Source organism: Anolis carolinensis, chromosome 5, assembly GCF_035594765.1.
Source record: "Anolis carolinensis isolate JA03-04 chromosome 5, rAnoCar3.1.pri, whole genome shotgun sequence".
Classification (NCBI taxonomy): domain Eukaryota; kingdom Metazoa; phylum Chordata; class Lepidosauria; order Squamata; family Dactyloidae; genus Anolis; species Anolis carolinensis.
The window spans coordinates 15,472,851-15,491,721 of record NC_085845.1 but is presented as its reverse complement, the minus strand read 5'-3'; the positions used below and the strand labels follow the sequence as shown (position 1 = coordinate 15,491,721).

General features: G+C 43.4%; 1 protein-coding gene across 6 annotated transcripts in view; it reads left to right on the top strand.

Moving 5' to 3' along the window:
• Positions 1 to 18,871, top strand: part of rasgef1b (RasGEF domain family member 1B) — a 263,110-nt gene that overhangs the window by 147,093 nt on the left and 97,146 nt on the right. Inside the window, exon 1 of one of the 6 annotated variants that reach the window (XM_008110991.3) lies at positions 8,573 to 8,673. The exons of the other annotated variants lie outside the window; for them this stretch is intronic. The gene's annotated coding sequence lies outside the window, so the exon portion shown is untranslated. Of the gene's footprint in view, positions 1 to 8,572; positions 8,674 to 18,871 lie in introns of those variants that run through there. 6 annotated transcript variants of the gene reach the window in all.

Below are 18,871 nucleotides of genomic sequence, written 5' to 3'. Positions count from 1 at the left end.
CCTAAGCAAAGAAGCCCCCCCCCCCAATATTGGAAACTTTTGTAATGAAATTGCTCTTGAAAACGCTTCTCAGCTTCACTGCCATGTCCTTGTTATTATACAGGTAGCCCCCAACATTCACAGAGTTTAGGGATACAGGACACCTTTGAAAATGGAAAAGACACAAATAAAAAGTCAGTTTATATCTAGGAGTGAACAGACCCATTTCTCATTAAGTGTTTTGAACTGGATGTGATTTTCAGGGTTGCTCTGTTTTATGAACTCCATGGAAGTTTGCTGAAGCAAACTGTCAATCTCAGCATGCTTTTGTGCATATGGCAAAATGCTATTCTCTTAGTACCCAATGCTAATCAACCGTCACCACTTCTATGGGGAAGAGGAGCGATTTCCAGAGATTTTGGTATGCATTCCAGATGGACCAGTGACCTGATGCTTCTCATTTTTAGGAATTAATCACTGATTGTCATCTCAGCATCTGCTCTAGACAAATGGAGTTAAAAAAAACTGGAATGTTGATTTGTGTGATATGTGATGCCTATTTATGTCTGACTGGCTGCATAACCGTGGGAGGAAAATCCTCGGGTGGTATCCATTAATGAGGAAATTAAAACAACCTCTTTTCATTTGATGAATAATGCCTGTGTTTATACCTTGACAGATCCTTTAGATGCAAAGGAGATTTTTATCACTTTGCAGAATGTGGCGATAAGGTCATCGAGTCCTTCTGTATTCTACCCTTTGGTTAATCATGCGAGAGATCAGAATATAGTAGAGGTTTTGTAACTGTTTTTTAAAAATCCATGCTCCATAATTGCATTTTCTTGCAACATGAAGCTGATACAGGCACCATTAATAACGCCAGCCTTGTTATCCATGTTTAATGGATATACGACTGCAACGGCCCTCAAATTATGGCTTTGAATAAACCATCAGTAAGGTATATGAATCAACAGCTGGGTAACAAAAGCAGTTGTATCAGACATAAGAGACGTACTTAGGATTCCCAGATCACAAGTCTGGTTTTCTTCTCAGGTCCTGAGGGCAAGAAATTTCAGGGTGAAAGCATTGCCTTAAAAAATAAGTGTATTTGTGTTAGTCTTTGCTCGCTTTCAAGATAGGCATAGAAGACAGCAAAATGCATAATTTACAGTCAGGAAGCAGCCTGTAATTTTGTGTTCTATTAAAATACCAAATGAAAAGTGTGATTTGATTTCTCTTAACCATATCTTTTCCTTTAATGCTTTCATACTGTCCACATTCATGAATTATATGGCACAAGACTTCTATCTTTACAAAGGATGCACAATACAAAACACAGGGAGATCTTGTTCAGGCTATACAAAAAGAAAAGATTTCCAAGCTTCAAATTGGGAGCATCCCTTATAGTGAGAGACAGATTCCAATATTATAAAGGACAAGCTTTCTAGACTTCAAAGAAGAGATAGTAAAGGTTTTCCCAATGCATTAAGTCTAGTTGGGACCTACTCTGGGGGTTGATGCTCATCTCAATTTCTAAGCCAAAGTGCCAGCATTGTCTGTAGGCACCTCCAAGGTCATGTGGCCGGCATGGAACTCTGTTACCTTCCCGGCAGAGCGGTACCTATTGATCTACTCACATTCGCACGTTTTCAAACTGCTAGTTTGGCAGAAGCTGGGGCTAACAGCGGGAGCTCACTCCGCTCCTCGGATCTGATGTTTTGTTCAGGAAGTTCAGCAGCTCAGTGGTTTAGCCTGCTGTGTCACCGGGAGCTCCCAAAGAAAAGATATCTCTTATAATAAACTAATTTATATTTTCATTGTTCTTTTGATTTGGTGGTTTTCAGGTTAATGGTATATATTCTGTGCATCTCTATTGTTGTTGTTGTTGTTGTTGTTGTTGTTGTTATTATTATTATTATTATTATGCTTATCATATTATTGATGTATACCTAGTACTATGGCCTACATCCAATTGTTAGTTCCAGCTTTTTTTTTTTCGTGCCAGGAGCAACTTGAGAAACTGTGAGAGAATTGGCCGTCTGCAAGGATGTTGCCCAGGGGACGCCCGGATGTTTTGATGTTTTTACCATCCTTGTGGGAGGCTTTTCTCATGTCCCCACATGGAGCTGGAGCTGATGGAGCTCATTCTCGCTCTCCTCAGGCTGGATTCGAACTGGCAACCTTCAGATCAGCACCCAACCTTCAAGTCAGCAGTCTGCCGGCACAATAGATTCACTGCTGGCTGCAGTGACTCCATTGAATCACTGGCTGGATGGTAAATCAGTGTTGATAACAATCTCTTCGATTCAGCAGATCTACCTTAGCAGTTGGCTTTAGGATGAAGGTGCCCTATACTGGTGGTTCCCAGGTGTGTTGCATCACAATCACCATATAAATAGAGATCTGGTCTCTGTTGGTGTCTTGGTGCCCAGATCATACTCAAATCATATTTTGGACTAATCATGTAACCAAACAACTGTCCTCTGATGTAAATTTACTTCATTTTGGAGACCTGGATTCCATTGTATTGACAGTGTAGATGCACTCTCAGTTGTTCAGGATGGAAGAGAGAAGTTGGCAGAATCTTGCCCTTTCCTGCAGTCTTAGGCAAAAGCAGATTGCTGCAGTCTCTCTGAGTCTGTCTGTCTTTCCTTAATCTTGACAACGTTCTGATGCTGCTTGGCAACACGGTCCTGTTTTTCATCTTTGAAGTTGTTGGGAGGGTCAAATGCTTCACTGAGATTATTTCCCCCACTTTTCTGTACTCTTTTCTGGATGATAATACGAAACACCAGGGTATATAAACTGGAAAACAGCACAATGCCTGCACTGTTTTGCTGCTGGGTTATTCAAACTTTGAAATCAATTGAAAAATATAATGTGTGCCATTATGTTGAGGAAAAAGGTCTTCATTGGGAAAGTAATGACCCAGATTTCAAAGAATGGCTCTTGCATAACAAGACTTCCTATTTGTTACACATTTTGTTCTTGAAAACCAGGTTTATTTTTCTCAGAGTGAACATTTGCCTTTCTATTGCATATAATTTATTCATATAGAGACAAAAAGCTGTCAAAAAGCAAAAGCAGGTGACTTCGAGGGCATTGTGTGGCAACTGTAATCGAAAAACATGTCATCTTGAGTCATATTTGTTTTCAGGCTTACCTATAAGGTTTCCCTGCTGTGCATCATTATGTTGCTAAATGGTTGCATCACTAAATTAAGGTAGCTTGAGTAAACAAGGAATATAATTCAATACATTCAACTGATTGTACACGTTTGTTGAAATACAGCACTAGAATTAAATGTTGTCAAGTTATAGTTCAGCCTTTGTCTAAGAGCACTTTTAAAAAGAATGGTCTTATAATGTATGACATAAAAGGTAAAGGTAAAGGTTTCCCCTTGACATTAAGCTTAGTCGTGCCCGACTGTGGGGTTGATGCTCATCTCCATTTCTAAGCTGAGGAGCTGGCGTTGTCCATAGATGCCTCCAAGGTCATGTGGCCGGGAGAGAAACTGGGGCATTTAGAAAGCACCTGAAAAGGCAAGATGACAGAGGATGAATAGCAACTGTCCCTGTCAACTGGCACAGTTGGATTTTTTTCATGTCAGGAGCAACTTGAGAAACTACAAGATGTTTCTGGTGTGAGATAATTGTCCGTCTGCAAGGATGTTGCCCAGGGAGTGCCTAGATGTTTTTGATGTTTTACCATCTTTGTGGGAGGCTTCTCTTATATCCCCGCATGGGGAGTTAGAGCTGACAGAGGGTGCTCTCCCCGGATTCAAACTGGCAGCTTTCAGGCCAGCAACCCAACCTTCAAGTCAGCAGTCCTGTTGGCACAAGTGTTTAACCGATTGCTCCACTGGGAGCTCAATGATATGATACACAAGAAGAAGCTGTTTCCCTTCCGCAAGGCTGGGCTGATATTTTTTGCAAAGTTTGCAGACTATAATCACTCAATTACATATAGAGCTGTCAAATGATCAGAAGATAACAGGACTGGATGGGTCTTGCGCCATTAAGAGAAGCTTGAATTACAGAAAGGAAATTAATCTTGTTCTGATATGAAAGTAAACAATGTCACCTATTTAATGCCTGTAGACTGAACTGTTTTTAAAGGCACAAGATCAGAAGGCCTTTAAAATAAAGAAAGCGACTCTGGTGTTGATAAAGAGCCATTCTGCACATTAGTTTATTGTACATTAAAATGAGTTCTAACTTTGAATCTAGTTTCTTTCTAAATTATGAGGCATGTGGCAAATTATTTTTCTTAGATTTAAACTGCTAGAAATATAGGTTTCCAATTATTTCCATTTTGCAAATGGAAATAGAAGGTCGTGAGAATAACATCTGCCACAGCATGCATAAAGAACCAGTGGCTTCTCTTAAAAATCCACAAGCATGTAGATAATTTCGAGAGAAAGGAGGAAACCAGGAAAATGAACAAAATTTAAAACCAGTATTAAAAAAACCCCTCTAAAATCAGGACAGTAGATAAAAAACAACACTCAGAAAAAGGGAATTCCAGACAGGAAACAATCAAGGCCAGCAAACACCTCCCAACAAAGGATTCCCTCAGGCAGGAAGCAGCCAGGCTTTGAATCTGCAAGGTCCTTAAATGCTAATCAAAGTGATCAGTTGCAACATTAACACGTGCCTCAAACAGACGAGTCCTTTCTCCCAATCTGGACTTTCCAGAGATATGTAAACCCCACTTATCTAGTTTCCAACAGACCTCACAACCTGTGAGGATTGCTGCCATAGATGTGGGCAAAACGTCAGGAGAGATTGCTTCTGGAATATGGCCATAAAGCCCAAAAACTCACAGCAACCCAGTGATTCCAGCCATGAAAGCCTTCAACAACAGCACTATATTCCCTAAACTCCCAATCCCATGATAATGTGGGAAGCTGCCATGACAAATAAATGTGAAAACGTAACACAATAATTGTGTAGCATGAATAGGTCTCAAGGCTTTTGATATTAGCATACAGATTAACTTTTCATTCCGTTTCTTCATATCATTGGAACATCCATATTTTTTTCAAAAAGGGTAGTCAATCCATCCTACTTGACTAAATGGAAGGGAATTCTTCATATTATATAATAGAGTGCATATGATTGGGGATGTTTCTGGAACAGTTATTTATGTACAAATATAGAAGCACAGCATGTTGGAAGCAATTATACTCCTAAAAAGAAGGAGCACAGTTGCCAATCCAGTCAGTGTTGGATTTCCAAACAGTAATACCTGAATCTTTTATTCATCTTGCTGGCAGGCTGTTAGGGATTGTGGGAGCTGAAGTCCAAAACACCTGGAAGGCTGAAGTTTGCCCATGCCTGAGCAATAATCTTGCTAAGCTCCCAGCTCTCTACCTGAACACTACATCCCTAAAAATAAGCTGCTTTCTTTTCATCCGCACTTAGCTCCTGACAGTCTTAAAATCCTACCCTAGAAGTGAATAGTTCATTTGTATAAAATATTTCCTACCAAGGAGCTTCCACTCTTATTGAGAAAATCCCGACCAAGTTTCCATAAACATCCACCAGCCCCCAGACTGATAAGGATTATCACTTCCCTGCAGTATGTATGCTACCCAGTTTGCCTTGGGGAAAAAACCAGAAGGAAATGGGTTTACTAGTTAAATATACCAACAAAATTACTCCGTCTACAGGTAGTAGCATGCCTGGATAGAAGAGGAGAGAAGCTGGTTTTCTATGTCAATATGTTCACCTGTCAGATTTTATTTGTAAAACCAAACCTGGACATTAGGAAATTAACTGCATATAATCCATATAGGTTGCTATGAACTTGCACAAGTGTATTTAGTTACACATTGTAATCTAAACTCACCTCCTCTCCAGGCTGCTGCTGGCTTTTAGAAGTACTGATGTTGAAAGGGAAAAGTAGTTTAAAGGTTTCCTTTCCTGTCATTTGAAGCTAGTAATGTGAAAATATATAAAGCTTCCCAAAGCTGTACATAAAACACACATGTGGCTTGTGTGCTGTGGGGTGGTTGGCATTTCATTTCATTCCATCTACCCTGTGTTTATAGGTATATATATGGTTCCTATTCCTGGAACCTGTCCCATCAAAACCCAGTTTTGTCCTATTTTCAGATCATTGCTTTTGTTTTGTTTGAGGTGCTATAGTTGCACACAAATGCCAGATTGAATCTTCTATTGTGAGAAATGTGGAAGAACAAAGCAAAGCATGCCTCTTATAAAAGATGGCTGGGCCAGGACAATGCAATTTAGACTTCTCATGAGTAATACTGTACTGGGAAAATGGTAGAAGTTTAAAACAGTGATGGGATTTAGTTGGAGGAGATTTACCATTGCTTTCCTTTGGGATAATATGAATAGTTTTTCATGACAAAGCAGGGAATTAAACATTGGTCTTTCAAAGTCCTAATACAACACTCAAAACACAGTACAAAACTAAGTTTTCTTTAGCCTGAGAAAAGAAGAGTCACTAATATATATCACTGTCTTCATCATTGCACTGTTGCAGGATATGCAGCTGCCTTGACTTGTTGCAAACCAGATGTATAGCTCTGCTATTATGCCAGAACTCTGCATGTTGGGGATGGTGGTGAATTGAGTGGCATTTCTATAGCGTACATACACTAGAACTTAGGTTGTTAGATGAAAGGAGGAGAGAGTTCTTATTTTCAGTGTGCCATCTCTGTAATACAGTGGTTCTCAACTTGTGGATCCCCAGGTGATTTGGCCTACAATTCCCAGAAATCCAAGCCAGTTTACCAGCTGTTAGGATTTCTGGAAGTTGAAGGCCAAAAAACTCTGGGAACTCACAGAGTTGAGAACCACTGCTGTACTAGAAGAGGGAATTTCATTGGGTGTTGCTTGTTACTTGTTTGCAGAACAAGCAACACCTGCAAAACTCCCTCTTCTACACAAGCATTAAAGGTACAAGACTCCTTTCCAATTTTCAGTCATAGAATCATGGAGCTAGAAGATGCCTCATGGACCACTCAATTCCACTCCCTGTTTGGTGCAAGATCTCTGATGATAGTGTCCATGGCAGGTATCTATCCAGCCTCTTTTTGAAGGCATCCAGAGCAAGAGACCGTACCATCTCTCTAGTCAATTGGTTCTGTTCTTGAATCACTTTTACTGTCTAGAACTTCTTCCTAATGTTCAACTGAAATCTGCTCTCCTGTAGCTTCAAACTATTAGACCCAGTTCTGCCCTCTGGAGCTATCTGGTTGTCCTCAGTTCAGATCAGTTCCTCCCCTATGTCCATAAATGTGCTGAAATGATGACAGTCTAGGCAAGGTCATTCCCAAAGCTGTTGTGCGTGGAAATGAAGGGATCCTGAGATAGTGAGACATTGTGAGTTTAGGTAACATCTCTCTCAGGAATGAATTGTTCAGCTTACTTGCACAGGACCTCATGACTTAGTATTCAGCCTTTTGTGAAACAAGGTGGAGATTCAGCCAAGCTTTGCTGGCACAAAAGTTAGCCTTCTAGATTTATTTTGGCTCTTCTGTTTTCAACTTGACAACAAAACTTTGAAGTGCGGGAAAATAATACTGATCTGACCTCAGAAGGAAGAAGCCAAGGGTTTCAATGGAAGATTTATTCTGGCTGACACGAGCTGTGTTTTGGTTTTGCTTTGTCTTCTGAATTTATAAGCAGAGTACTGAAACTTTTCTTTGGATGTGCTCAGAGTTTCTGTTTTTTATTTTGAAGTGTCTATCCAAAGTGCCAAACCATATCCCCAAAGCAGGAATAGAAATCTGCCTAAGAGCACCCTCCTAGTTTTAAAATCTTGCCTTAAAAAAATCTGTTTCTCAGACCAAATTCTGAGGACAGCAGCACAGTTTGGCAAAGAAGTTCAGATAATCCTGATTGTTTGCCCTTTATAGGTCTGTGTGTCTTCTTCTCTTTTATTTTATGAAGTGCATATTGATGGATATATATCACTCCACTGGTTACTGGTTTGTTTATGGGCACAGTTCAAAGTGCTGGTTATGATCAATAAAGTTCTATGTGGCTTAGATCTCAACTGTCTAATACACTGTATCATCCAATATTAGCTGACTAGACAATTGGATGCGTAGGAAAGGCTTCTCATTTCCACTTCCTTTATAGTTATGGTTGGTGGAAACATAAGAGAGAGCCTTCTCAGTGTCTTTCTCCAGACTTAGGAACTCCATCCTTGCAGTCCTTCTATCATCAGGCAAAGGCTTTTTGTATTCAAACAGGATTTTAGAACTGAAGGCTTTTAACAAAAGGGATGCAAGTGTTGTATCATTTTAAGAATAACTGCTCACATTTCTGGTTTTTACAGAGTAGACCACCGTAGCCCACTCAAAGTCTGGCAGAACTAAAAGTAGCACATTTGAACTCGAGATGCATGCCCACCTCTGAATGATGGGGAGCCAAAGACAAGTTAAGGCATCTGTTTATTTGGAAGTGCCCTTTTAATTTCTATGTGATTCATAGAAGAGCAGGTGTTAAGGAGAAGAAGGGATGACTTGGTGAAGAAATCAGCTGGGAGAAACAAGAGGAGGCACGACGAAACACATTATTTGTTATTCATAACAAGAATTGAGTCATGATGAGATTTCACACAACACGACAGGCGAGAGAACACTGAAGCATAAGGAGGTGAACTACACAGTCAGTGAAACGATTAAAGGGCTAGATGCATTAATATCAGTTAAAAGTAAGTCACCACCTTTGGCTCTTAAGTGTTATGTAACACCATCATGATATTAGCAAATAGGTATTTTGTCAATAGTATGTTTTCTCAGATATTCTCAAAAGACTTGTTGAAAATGGTGGAAATCATTGACAGCCATAGCTGAGCTTGGAAGAAATTAACTATGTGTAAGCAGTTGTTTATAAGGGATGTTTGTAATTCTTTCTTTAAAAAGCATAATAAAATAACATTATGGTTGTAATTTTAAAAGGGATAATATATTATGATGTAATTATAACTTTTTGTTCCTTTTCTCTGACTTTTAAAACTATTTTACAATATTCTTTCCATGTCTACTTTACTGTAAGAACTGTTCAACAGTGGAGTAGACTTCCTAAAGAATAGTAGTGGACTTTCCTTCTTTGGAGGTTTTTACAGAGAATCCAGGGATTCTTTCAGAAGTGCTGTAATTATGTATTTCTGCATGACAAGAAGTTAGACTACATGATCATTGGGAGACCTTTCAACTCTTGATTCTATGATTCCATGATTTGAAGCCGGCAAGGCAGCCACTATGTTGTTGCCTAGAGATGATCTCCTCTTCTATTGGCATTCTTATGCTACCCAATAAGACCATGGCCATAACCTCCTCGGTTCCTTGGGCAGCTAAAGAACAAGAAGGAACAAGCAAATCTGCAATTTTGACTTACAGATTGGGTTTGAAACCTCAGTTGTTATTGGAAAAGATGGGGATCAAAATGCTTAAAGCAAAAAAAAAAAGTCGACTTGTCTTAGTTACATACACCGAACATGTCCAGATAATGAGGGATGCACCTGCACTGTAGAATTAATGCAGTTTGATACCACTTTAATTGCCATGGCTCAATGGTATGGAATCCTGGAATTTATAGTTTGGTGAGGCACCAGCACCTGTGTCAGAGAAGGTTAATGATTTTAGAAAACTACAACTCCCATGACTCCATAGCATTGAGCCATGGAAATCAAACTAGTGTCAAGCTGCATTAATTCTATTGTGCAGATGTATTCACACTAAATCACCCTTTATGTTAAAAAGTCTGTTTTATCATGATGGAAATAATATCCTGGTTCCTTTATTCACCATGAGGGCCAAATTATCATAGGGTGCAATTGCTCTTGGCCTTTCACTCGCAAGATGCCCATTATTGAAGGAAAAAGGTGCCCCTCCCTCCCTCTTCTTCCTCATTTGCTTCCTGTTTCTGTTATCAGTATTTTACAGATGGCTTGACTAATAGAGCAGTATTAGTCTGTTGCTAGATTGACAGTGGGTTCATATAGGAGAGGTACATTCCTAAGACATACAGATTGCTACCTATTCTTTATATGTTATTTATTATTAATTTTGTATTCATTTAATTTCTATGCCACTTTGGTCTTTGGTCTTGCTCTTTGGATTTGTCTCCTCATTTACTTTCAATTCTGGCTTCTCCTTTTTCCCTCAGAAGCCAAAGCAATGACAGTTAAGATGCTGGAGGTGTTTTCCCACCAGTGTCAGGGCCAAGACATAATGGTGTTGTGCCTGGCTGCTCTTCTCTCCTTCAGAAACCAGGGCAATTGCAGTTAATGGGGGTGTCTTCTCAACAGTAGTTGGGCCACAGCATGATGGAGTTGGGCCTGGCTGCTCTTCTCTCCATCAGAGGCAAGGACATTGGCAGTTAGGACATTGGGGGTGTCTTTTCACCAGTAGCTGGACCAAGGCATGATGGAGTTGTGCCTGGTTGCTCTTCTCTCAGTCAGAGACCAGGACAATGGCAGTTGGGATATTGGGGGTGTTGTTCCGTCCCCCAGGACGATGGTTTGCCTTACCTATTGGTCGTTTGTTTGTTTTCCCTCCTTTGCATTTTGTTTGAGCCTCTGGCTGCAAAAGCCTAGGAAAAGTGGCTTGGAATCTGCAAGAGCTGGCTGCAGTTTTCTTTGCAGTGATTGGTCAAAGAGTGCAACATCTTAGGACCGCCCTTTTTACCAGGGTCTAGTCTCCATTTTAGAGTTTCATTCTGGCTATATTCTTCCAACGTGCTGGAGCTGTGCAAAGCTAACTGGGACAAATCATCCTCAAAACCAGGCCAATCTAAGCCTATCCAAATTAGATAAGTATTGAATTATATTGATCTGGAATAGGAAATCTAGTTAGAGGAGCAGAGTTATTCCATCGCTTCTAGAACTAATCTTTGCTGTAAAGATAGGGAAGGAAAGAGTTTCTCCTTCTAATATAGGCAGCGTGATTAGGGTATAGTGGTTTTATAATCACTTTTGCCTTCTGGAACCAGGGATAATTCTGTGACTAAAACCTATAGAAATTTGTTTCATTTTCTGCAACTTTAAGATCTGTGCCAGGTTTACAACCTTGTATGAATAAACATCCTTTTTTGAAGTTATCCAGACTCAGTCGTTCAATATCTATAGGACAGCTTATAGGGATTTGCAGTTCGCCCGGATAAAGGACAGCACGTTTCAGTTTTATAGTTTTTTATTGTCCGGCGGACGGCATAGTTTTGAGGTAGATCAGCGGTTTTTCCGCTTGAGCTAGCTTGCACGGCTTTATAGTTTTTTATAGTTTAGGAAGTTTTAGTATAGGCTGCGGCTTTTCCGCCTGAGCTCAGTCTGCATACCTAAAGACTCTACCAGCGTCTGAGGCAGTGGAGCCCGCTCTCAGACCTGAAGGAGTCAAATAGTGGGGCTCTATTTCCTTGCTATTTGGCTCGCGTGTGCGCACGTGGCCCAGTGGCTTTCTGGGTTTGCACAGGCTGTGCAGTTCCCAGCAACGTCCAGGGCTCCCTCGGCGGTAGACCTCGAGCCGCGGAGCACCAGCGACAGTTCTTTGGCTGGCTCTGAGGCGTGAAGCCCACCAGAACCAGGCTAGAACCTGGACAGGCCTGGCAACGCTGCTGCGAGTTCGGCCGGAGCACTCGGCCGGCTTCGACCTGCCTCATCGTCCTGCGGTGGTGACCTGCCTCATGGTCCGGCGGTGGTGACCTGCCTCATCGTCCTGCGGTGGTGACCTGCCTCATCGCCTGGCGGTGGTGACCTGCCTCATCGTCCTGCGGTGGTGACCTGCCTCATCGTCCTGCGGCGGTGACCTGCCTCATCGTCCTGCGGTGGTGACCTGCCTCATCGTCCTGCGGTGGTGACCTGCCTCATCGTCCTGCGGTGGTGACCTGCCTCATCGTCCTGCGGTGGTGACCTGCTTCATCGTCCTGCGGTGGTGACCTGTTTCATCGTCCTGCGGTGGTGACCTCCCTTCACAGCGGGGAGGAGGCGTCTCTTCTCTCCTCCTTTCCAAAGCCAGCCTCGGTGCTCCTTCGGCGGCAGGCCTCGAGCCGCAGAGCACGAGGTGCTTGAAAATTTGGCGAAGTCGCCATTTTGGCAGTTTACGTCACTCGGGCAAGGGAGGTATCAAGTGGCAAGTTGCTGTCAGTTGGCATTTTGCAACTTGCCCACCAAAATCTGGCGCCAAAGGTCACAATCTTTGTAAAGTATAGTTACTTAGTGATATATATTGCTATGGTTAAGTGTTGTGCATTGTATTATATATTGCATTTGCTTTTATTGTAAATTTACTTGCTGGTATGTTGTATTTGCTTTTGTTGTAAATTTACTTGCTATTAAGAATACATAATGTCTATGCAATTTCAAGACGATACAGATGGTATACCTCCTTCTGAGGCTGAAAGTAGGAATGAAAGGCCCCAAAGGATAAAGCACCCTTCAGCCAAGATGCTAGCCCATCTAATAGATGAAAAGGAGCTCCTCCATGTGAGGTTAGGTTCGGCATGGGAGCGAATTGTAACATTGATGGACAGAATTGAGAGCTTGGGTATTACAAGGGTGCCATCCATATTACAGACAGACCTTGAAGAGACCTTCGGTCTCTGGAGGGGTTTGGTGTCTAAGATAGTCCAGGTCCTCGAGCGCATTAACGCCAAGGATTCAGAGTTAGAAATAGTGAGTGTCTTAGCTGACACTAATGAGAAAGAAAATAAGGTGAGGGCAATTCTAGATGCCTTGGAATTTAGTTCTCCACCTGTTAATCTAAGGAAATCAGTCTTCCTTATGCAGCCATGAGACCAATCTTTTAAAATCACCTGCTGTGGCACTTAGTCTTAAGTCCAACCGCTCTAGCCAGGTATCTAAACTAAGGGAGCGTGCATCGTCTAAACACAGCCACTCTAGCAAGTCTTCTGCTGCTGGGAGTGCCATCTCTTCCCTAGCTGCCTTGCACATTAAGGAGGCTGCACGTCTGGAGCTAAAGAGCAAGGTAGCGGGGGCGGAGGCTGATGCTAAGGCAGCTGATCTCACCCTTCCCTTTAAAGAAGAAGAGCAACGACTGCAAATAGAACAGGCCCGTAGACAAAGCGAAATGCAAATAGAACAGGCTCGTATAGAGATGCTTAGAATAAATATGGATGCCGCAGCCAAAAGGGTAAGGGCTGAGACTTTGGCCAAGGCCCTAATTGAGCCACTCACAGAAGAAAATGTAAGCCAGTTACCAATACAGGATCCTTCTGCCAAAGTGTTTGCGCACCTTGGCAGCATGAACAGCCAGTTTTCGGATGAGGAACAGGGAGACTTCTCTCCTTACCCAGAGCAGGGCCCCAAAGTCACTTTTGAATTTCCTGCAGAGCAGAGCGTCATAGCGGGGAGCTCACCCTTGCTCGAGCAACCTGTGCCTCCTGCTAAAACCCTAGGTCAGTCAATCAGGGCCTCAAGGCCGAGTGCTAGTTGGCCCCTACAGACAGCTGCACAGGGAACCATCGATTCGTCAGTGGTCGATGTCATCCCTCCAAGAGGCCAAAGGTTGACGCAAGGTACACGGTGGGAGTCCACTCCACAACAGCAAACTCCTCAATTGTTCCCTTCGACGCCAGAGTCCCAGCTTGTCTCCATCATCAGAAGCCCCAGAAGAGATCTTAAGGACAAGGGTGTCGAAAAGTTTTCGGACAAGCCTGAGGAATTTCTTCTCTGGAAGGCCACCTTCCAGAGAGCAATCAGAGACTTAAAGTTATTGCCTGAGGAAGAACTGACTCTTCTGGCTGCATGGTTGGGCCCAGCCTCATCCTCACAAGTTAAGAAGATCTACGCAGCCCACGTAGCCGATCCCGACAAAGCCCTGGAAAAGGCCTGGGCCAGGTTGCAGCAGAGGTATGGGGCCAGCACAGAGATTGAAGCATCTCTTATGGACAAGCTCCAAAGGTTCCCAGCTTTAAAACTCAAAGACTTCAAACTCTTGTGGGACCTCAGCGATCTCCTTGCGGAATTAGAGTCGGCCAAGGAGAATCCAGAACTGCCCGGTTTGAAGTGCCTCGATCAGCACCTGTCCCAGAGGCAGATCTTGACCAAGCTGCCCTTCACTTTGCAAGAACGCTGGGGACAGGAGGTCTTCAACTACAAGGAGGCCCACTCCCAGGCATACCCTCCATTTTCTCATTTGGTCCAGTTCATCACCAGGGCGGCCAGAGAAAGGAATGATCCGCAGACGGGCCTCCCCACCTTATACCAAGGGACTCAGCCAGAGAAGGCACCTAAAGTGGAGAAAAAACCATCCAGAGAGGCCAAAAGACCGGTTAGTGTTAAGGCTGTTGAAACTCAGCACAGGGCCAACGAATCCAAGTCAGAGGTGAAGGAGGTGCTCTGCCCCATTCACCAAAAGCCTCACAGTTTGGCCAACTGCCGGGAATTTGGCAAGAAGCCTTATAAAGAAAGACAACAGATTGTACAGAAGCTGGGCATATGTTTTAGGTGCTGTGGAGCAACTCTTCACTTTGCCTCCAACTGCAAAGAGGACGTCAAATGCGCAAGGTGTAACAGCCTTAAGCATTGCACCGCGACGCACAACTCTGACGCTGTCTCCCGCGCCAAAGGGGACACGTCTTCCAAAGAAGGGTCATCTACTGAAGCCACCAACATGCAGGCCGCGTCACGGATGCAGGAGGATGCTCCATCGGTCGCCTGTACTGAACTATGCTCTGACGTGCACCAGTTCAGAGTCTGCCATCCCATCTGCCTAGCAGATGTATATCCAGCCAGAAGACCTTGGCTTAAAAAGAGACTTTACGTGGCTTTGGATTCACAAAGCAACGCCTCCCTGGCGACTCCAGAGTTTTTCCAACTGTTTGACATAAAAACCCAGACGGTCGACTACACCATGTCCACCTGTGTAGGGAAGAAGAAGTTGCAGGGTCGCATAGCATCCGGCTTTGTTGTTTCCTCTTGTGACCAGAAGAGACAGTTCAAGTTGCCAGACCTGATTGAGTGTTCCTCCATCCCTCGGAACAAAAAACAGATTGTAACTAGAGAAGTTGTGGAGGCTCATCCACACTTGCGAAGGCTGAAGAACGCCTTACCTGCTTTCCGTCCAGATGTGAACATTGCCCTTCTGCTTGGTGCGGACTGTCCGAACTTGTTCTACGTGGACGACCAAGTTAAGGGACCTCCAGGGGCGCCCATTGCTCAGCTGCTACCACTAGGCTGGACAGTTACAGGCCCAGTGTGCATAAATAGGATGCACCCTCCATCGTCGGTGGGCACTCGTCAAGCGCACGTGCTTCAAGGCAGTCGCCCCACACTAATGCATAGCTGTTTGAGTCATATCTCGGTCTATTGTCAGGGGATAACACCAGAGTATTCTTCCATCTTTGAAGTCTCCGAAAGGGATGAAACTACAGCGCTTTCCAAAGATGAACAGAGGTTTTTAGAGATCATGAACTCTCAAGTTTCCCGGAGTCCCGAGGGAAATTGGATAGCCCCTCTGCCTTTTAAAGCAGAAAAACCCACTTTGCCAAACAATAGGCATGTGACAGAAAAAAGACTCTGGTCACTGAAGAAGATAGGATGGGATCAAGAGCTGACCCCATCGGTGAAAGCAGCTTGGGCAAATTGGACTTCTCAAGCTGAAGGACTGGAAACCATCACAGTTCCCAGACAATTTGTTCCCTGCAAGGCGATGATAGAACCCACCACAGAACTTCACATCTTCTGTGACGCATCTGAGCAAGCTATAGCAGCTGTGGCATACATGCGACAAAGGGACAGAGATTTTTGTCACGCAGGATTCATCATGGCAAAGGCTAAAATAGCTCCTATGGGAACTTCAATACCCCGGCTGGAATTGTGTGCAGCAGTTCTTGCTGTCCAGCTCTGGCGCATCATCCAGCAAGAGATAGGAGACTTGTTTCAAGATGTCCATTTCCACACGGACAGTACAGTTGTGCTTGGTTACATCAACAACACAACCAAAAGATTCAAGGTGTATGTGGCTAATAGAATCAACAACATTCTATCCAGTTCTACGCCTAGCCAGTGGCACCATGTCGCCACCAGCAACAACCCAGCTGACATCGCTTCCAGAGGAGCTTCAGCTCAACGAGTGTCAAGTTCAAGTTGGCTGACAGGCCCCAGATGCTTAACCGAAGTCAATTTTCCATCAGCCTTTTCTCCCACCGATAATACAGAATTGCCCGAGTCTGTTCCAGAGGTGAAAGTTTGCAAGATGACCACAGAAATCAAGATGGGCCAAAGATCTTGCCTGGAACCACACCGTTTTGAACGTTTTTCGGAGTGGCACAGTCTTCTTAGAGCAGTTGCTAGGCTTATACATCGCTTAGTCTGCAAAGATAGTCAGCCTTTGCAAGTTCAGGACATGTAGAAGGCTAAGGGAGTAATATTCAGGTCAGTTCAGAGGCATGAGTTTAGTCTAGAAATAGCCAGGTTAGAACAAGGGATTGACCAGGGGTGGTCAATCCCTAGGAAAACCAGGGGTGGTGTTGTAAATAACAAAAGATGTGCGGTTTTGTTTACTTGTTTGTCAGTACGAGCTGTCCATATAGAGGTTGCAGAGGGAATGGACACTTCATCATTCATAAATGCATTGAAAAGGTTCATAGCCCTCAGAGGGCCAATTAAGTTAATTTGGTCGGACTGTGGCACCAATTTTGCATGTGCAGACCTTAGCCAACCACTTCTGGAAGAGGTGGAAGGCCGAATACTTAAGCCAGCTTCCAACCAGAAGACTCTGGCAAACCCAAAGGACAATGCCAAGGTGGGAAACCTTGTGTTGCCAAAGGACAAAGACTCGCCCCGCTATGCCTGGCCTATGGGCATTATACTAAAGACCTTTCCTTGCCCTGACGGTAAGGTTAGAAAAGTTCAGGTAAAGACTCATAGTAAGGACAAAATGTCTGTCCTGGACAGACCAACCAGCAATCTCGTGTTGCTTGTCCAAAGTGTGTAAGTTTTATACTGTTTTATTGTTGTGTATACAAAGGTGTTTGTATGTTTTTGATTGGTAAATTCCCACATCCTGGGAATTTAGCGGGGAGTGTTCCGTCCCCCAGGACGATGGTTTGCCTTACCTATTGGTCGTTTGTTTGTTTTCCCTCCTTTGCATTTTGTTTGAGCCTCTGGCTGCAAAAGCCTAGGAAAAGTGGCTTGGAATCTGCAAGAGCTGGCTGCAGTTTTCTTTGCAGTGATTGGTCAAAGAGTGCAACATCTTAGGACCGCCCTTTTTACCAGGGTCTAGTCTCCATTTTAGAGTTTCATTCTGGCTATATTCTTCCAACGTGCTGGAGCTGTGCAAAGCTAACTGGGACAAATCATCCTCAAAACCAGGCCAATCTAAGCCTATCCAAATTAGATAAGTATTGAATTATATTGATCTGGAATAGGAAATCTAGTTAGAGGAGCAGAGTTATTCCATCGCTTCTAGAACTAATCTTTGCTGTAAAGATAGGGAAGGAAAGAGTTTCTCCTTCTAATATAGGCAGCGTGATTAGGGTATAGTGGTTTTATAATCACCTTTGCCTTCTGGAACCAGGGATAATTCTGTGACTAAAACCTATAGAAATTTGTTTCATTTTCTGCAACTTTAAGATCTGTGCCAGGTTTACAACCTTGTATGAATAAACATCCTTTTTTGAAGTTATCCAGACTCAGTCGTTCAATATCTATAGGACAGCTTATAGGGATTTGCAGTTCGCCCGGATAAAGGACAGCACGTTTCAGTTTTATAGTTTTTTATTGTCCGGCGGACGGCACAGGTGTTTTCTCCCCAGTAGCCGGACTACAGCATGATGGTGCTGGGCCTGGCTGCTCTGCTCTCCTTAAGAGGCCAAAGGCAGTGGCAGTTGAGACATTGGGGATATCTTCTCACCAGTGGCTGGGCCAAGGCACGATGGAGTTGGGCTGGGCTGCTCTCCTCTCTGTCAGAGGCAAGGACATTTATTTATTTCATGTCAAAAGCATTGCATAACAAATACATTTTAAAAATGATGAAAAAAATAGAGGAAATCACAAAACAACTAAATAGTTTTAGACCAAAAGCGGGCAACAGCAACTGCATTGTCCGTAGCTTTAAGCAACTCCTCCTCTGTACATGAGGTAGGATATTGTGGGCAAGCATACATATGCGGAGTTGTTTGTTCTGCTCCACAGTCACACAAGGTGGAGGATTCCTCCAGGTAATGCCACCTCGCCAAGTTGTCTTTAGATCTGCCCACTCCGCTTCTGAGTCTGTTCAGGGACTTCCAAGTTGCCCATTCTTGGTTTGCCCCTGGAGGAAGACCCTCATGGGGGGCCATCCAGTTGGAATTGCCAGGTTTAGCTGCCCAGAGGGACATCCTAGGCAAGGACATTGGCAATTGGGACATTGGGGGTGTTTTCTCACCAATAGCTGGGCCAAGGCATGATGGAGTTGTGCCTGGCTGCTCTTCCCTCCATCAGAGGCAATGATGGGAGTTGAGACATTGGGGGTGTCTTCTCATCAGTAGTTTGGCCAAGGCAGGATGGAGTTGTGCCTGGCTACCTTCAGAGGCCAAGGCAGTTGGAACATGAAAAGGGAGACATTAATAATAATAATAATAATAATAATAATCATCATCATCATCATCATCTTTATTTTTATATCCTGCCCCATCTCCCCGAAGGACTCGGGGTGGCTCACAACAGGGACAAGCCCGAACAACAACATATTTAACATAAACTTAAAACATTCCAACAATACACAAAATAAAATAATGGACAAATACATTAAAATCCAAGCAGATAAAATCAGAGTAATTAAAAGCAACCCAGTGGTGTCAGGTTTCATAAAGTGCTGTATCATGGAAATAAGTAGCAGTGATAGTGCCATATGCTTTTAAAACAGAAAGAAGTATTCTAATAACAGCTCTATTGGGCCTGTTCATTTAAA